This window comes from Sciurus vulgaris (genome assembly GCF_902686455.1).
Source record: "Sciurus vulgaris genome assembly, contig: HiC_scaffold_180_arrow_ctg1, whole genome shotgun sequence".
Lineage (NCBI taxonomy): Eukaryota > Metazoa > Chordata > Mammalia > Rodentia > Sciuridae > Sciurus > Sciurus vulgaris.
In genome coordinates, this window is record NW_027632873.1 from 156133 (window position 1) to 160307 (window position 4175).

At 42.4% G+C, this 4175-nt stretch overlaps 1 pseudogene across 1 annotated transcript; it reads left to right on the forward strand.

The window, feature by feature from the left end:
• Positions 1–2223: 2223 nt before the first annotated feature.
• On the forward strand, positions 2224–3754 carry LOC306652361 (CCHC-type zinc finger nucleic acid binding protein-like; annotated as a pseudogene). Its single transcript has one exon. The product of its transcript is annotated as a CCHC-type zinc finger nucleic acid binding protein-like (transcript).
• The last annotated feature ends 421 nt before the right edge of the window (positions 3755–4175 follow it).

Genomic DNA, 4175 nt, shown 5'->3' on the forward strand with positions numbered 1-4175 from the left:
GTGTCAAAGAGTCAGTCAGGGTCTTTTCCAAGGATCCAGTTCACCAGGGACTTCTTTCTGCCCCTTGCTACCTCCCCAGGTTCCCAAGGGCCACCTTATTCATGCTGTCACTCATGCTAAGGAATTCATCATTGAATTCCCTTTCTGATGCCATGTTCCTGCCCTGTTCCTACCCATAATGGATGACAAATTATTCAATTATGTTTGAAAGTCCAATTCTAATATCTCAGTTCTTTTTAGGTTCCCACCCATCTACCACCCACTCTGTTTCCTCATCAAGGCAACAAACTGTTCCCAAGTCCTCTATTTAAGTCTCAGGCTAACTCAACAGGGTTAATGGATTACATGTCTCTCCCCCTGCTAGATTATTCCCCTTAGATAAAATTCTTTTTTATACTGCTATCTCTTTTCACAGTGTCTGATGCATAATAGGTGCCCAGTTCAAATTTATTTATCTCCATATCTGCTCTCTTTCTAAAAACTTTCTCCTATCTAGTGTGTCCATAAGGCTTTAAACATTTCTATTCAGGAACAGGTCAGGACAAAATCTACACTTCTCTTCAAATTCTGAATTTGCCTTCTTCTCTTTTGAATGAAAATCATTAAGTCAGAAACTTTTGAAACAAGGCCTTGTTCTCTCCTATATCCAAGAAGTAATTTTATACCCAAATGCCATCAAATCAATCAATGTTTTATATGTTTGTAAAGGACAATTCTGAAATGGGCTAGATTGTGTATAGGAAAAAGGTCACTTTGTTCAACAAGTTTTATTTTACAGCTCTAAAAGTCACCCAGGCATACAAGAAAACTAATTAGACTTTAAGACTACCAAGTGAGGCTATCTTGTGACAGCCTGTAGTGACAAAGTCTTTTAGTAGTTGCTGAAGAAACCACCATCAAAAACATGTTTTTCCTACATAAAATTCATCAGCTGGGCAATTTTTCAATGACTACTTTGAAATGGAAAAAGCAAGAAAGCTGAAATTATAATAGGTAAATAATGAGTGGCTTATGGATTTGATTATAATGCAGGAAAAATGGCAATAAATCATTAGCTGAAGCAAGTTCCCTTCATAAGTATTGCTTCCCAAGTAAGCAAAGTATTGCCCTTAAATAATAACTTTTCCTCTGGTAGTCTGAGTTTCCTGAGTCCAAAATGTTCAGTGGTGAGCAAAGAAAAATATCATTTCCAACTTATGTTCCATGATAATGTTGATTTCCCACCAACTGTGATCTCCTAATGAGATAACCAAAGCTATTTAAGTGCTGTCAGCTTTTTTTCTGTGAAGAGGATGGCACCAGCTCTTTTCCAATGTAAATGTGAAGTGCTCTCCATGAAAACAGTATTTGTTGAAGCATTCAACCAACCTAGTAATTCTAAAATACATTCAGTCTAAGACCCCAGTCACTGCATGGTGATTTTCCAATCTAGAGAAGATAATGGACAATTGAAGAAGCAACCTTAGGTTGTCTTTGACAAAATTGAGGCATTGGCTCTTCAGTCTCTGATAATCATTAAGAGCTCGGCAGCCCCTGTTAGACCCCCTCTACCTGGCCACCAGAAATGTTACATCCTGCCCTTGCTACTGCTGCAATTCCTACTCTCTCTCATCCAGTCCTTTCCATCTCCTTGTGAGAGCCCACCAAGCAGCTCCATTTAGTACCACGTATTCCACTCTGAGACCTCACCAGAATCAGCTTGTCCTCCCATTCCTGTATATTTCAGCCAGGAGCAGGAGGCTGGGACTCCATCCAGCTCATTCTACAGCACCAATTCTCACAGACCTATACTCCCAAAGACTCTGCTTACTCCCTCATCTAAGCTCTCCTCCCCTTTTCTTCACTATTACGAAACTTTTGCAGGATGACCTCTGGAACTCAGGGCCTATCCTCAGTAAATTCTCCTGCATGGTCTCCAAGCATTTGCTTCTATTTCTTGTCCTAATAGAAATCTGACTGACTCTCCAGGTGATTGCTATTCTCTCTCAGCCTTCTCAAGATTTTCCTCCCACACTCTAGTTACTAGAGTGATACTGGAAGTTGTACTGGTGTCCTCACTTTTCATTGATCCTTCCAGATCACCATCATTTCTACAACCCAGCTGCTTGCCAGCAGACTTTTATATCCATGATTCCTCCTTATGTTATATAATCTTTTAGTTATAACATAATTCATTGAAGATTTTCTTGCCTTGCCTTCTTGTTATCAAGATTATTAGGTGCAGACCCGCGTGTGGCACAGGCAAGGACCCTGAAGATAAACAGCCGCTACCTTGCGAGCCGCCTTCCCCCGGCCTGCGTCCGAGTCTCCGCTGCTGCGGACCCGCTCTGACGCCGAAAGATTGACCTGCAGCCATGAGCAGCAACGAGTGCTTCAAGTGTGGACGATCTGGCCACTGGGCCCGGGAGTGCCCTACCGGCGGAGGCCGCGGTCGTGGAATGAGAAGCCGCGGCAGAGGTTTCCAGTTTGTGTCCTCATCTCTTCCAGACATCTGTTATCGCTGTGGTGAGTCTGGTCACCTTGCCAAGGACTGTGATCTTCAGGAGGATGCCTGCTATAACTGCGGTAGAGGTGGCCACATCGCCAAGGACTGCAAGGAGCCCAAGCGAGAGCGAGAGCAGTGCTGCTACGACTGCGGCAAGCCAGGCCACCTGGCTCGCGACTGTGACCATGCCGATGAGCAGAAGTGCTACTCTTGTGGAGAATTTGGACACATTCAGAAAGACTGCACCAAAGTCAAGTGATACAGGTGTGGTGAAACTGGTCACGTAGCCATCAATTGCAGCAAGACAAGCGAAGTCAACTGTTACCGTTGTGGCGAGTCAGGGCATCTTGCACGGGAATGCACAATTGAGGCTACAGCCTAATCATTTTCCTTTGTCACCCCTCCTTTTTCTGATTGATGGTTGTATTATTTTCTCTGAATCCTCTTCACTGGCCAAAGGTTGGCAGATAGAGGCTACTCCCAGGCCAGTGAGCTTTACTTGCCGTGTAAAAGGAGGAAAGGGGTGGGAAAAAAAAAAAAAAAAAAAACGACTTTCTGCATTTAACTACAAAAAAAAAGTTTATGTTTAGTTTGGTAGAGGTGTTATGGATAATGCTTTGTTAAAGAATCCCCTTTCCGCGCCACTGGTGAATAGGGATGGAAGAATGGGAAGAGTTCAGTCAGACCAGAGCGCCCATTCTGGGTTTCTCAAAATGTTGCCATGTAGGAGGTAAAACCAGTTCTGGAAGTTTCTATGAACTTCCGTAAGTAACTTTAATTTTAGCATAATGATGGCCTTGGATTGCCTGACCTCAGTAGCTATTAAATAACATCGAGTAACATCTGTTTCAGGCCCTCATCGAACATACAGTTGAGTGGGAGTAAACAAAAAGTCCAACGTGCGTTAAATGGCTAGGTGAGAGAAATCGGGATAAAAGCCCAAACAGGAGCTTCATCGCAGCGCCGATGCCCGACACGCAGATGGTGATGGCAAAGGTTTAGAACACATTTTTTTTCTCAAAGACTAAATCTAAAACCCAGAGTCCACATCGATGCGCAGAGTTAGCATAATTTGGAGCTATTCAGGAATTGCAGAGAAATGCATTTTCACAGAAATCAAGATGTTATTTTTGTATACTATATCACTTAGACAACTGTGTTTCATTTGTTGTAATCAGTTTTTAAAAGTCAGATGGAAAAAGCAACTGAAGTCCTAGAAAATAGAAAATGTAACTTTAAACTATTCCAATAAAGCTGGAGGAGGAAGGGGGGGAAAAAAAAAGATTATTAATTTCAGTGTCCTCCACAGATGATCCCTCCAAGGTCTAGCTTTTCAGTTCCACAACCTCCTCCACTAGTGATCTTGCCCTTTAAAACTTCCTTCACCACCCTTGGCTGTGACTGGATCCTTAACACTGTTATTTCCAATACAGAACTATCCTTACAGTTTCAGACTTACAACCACCACCTCATGTCCAATTCACTCTTTCTAGTATCTCCATTGCAAAAAAATCTTTGATCTTAATGATCTGTGCTATCACCACCTTTTCCCTTGCCCTTCACTTCATTCATGTCTCCACTTTTTTCTTTACCTAACTTCTATTCTAATCACTCCTGTTATAGCCACTCCCAAATTCCAGCCCTGCAAACCTTCATATTTGCGTAGTAAAACACTGATCTTACTTAAATC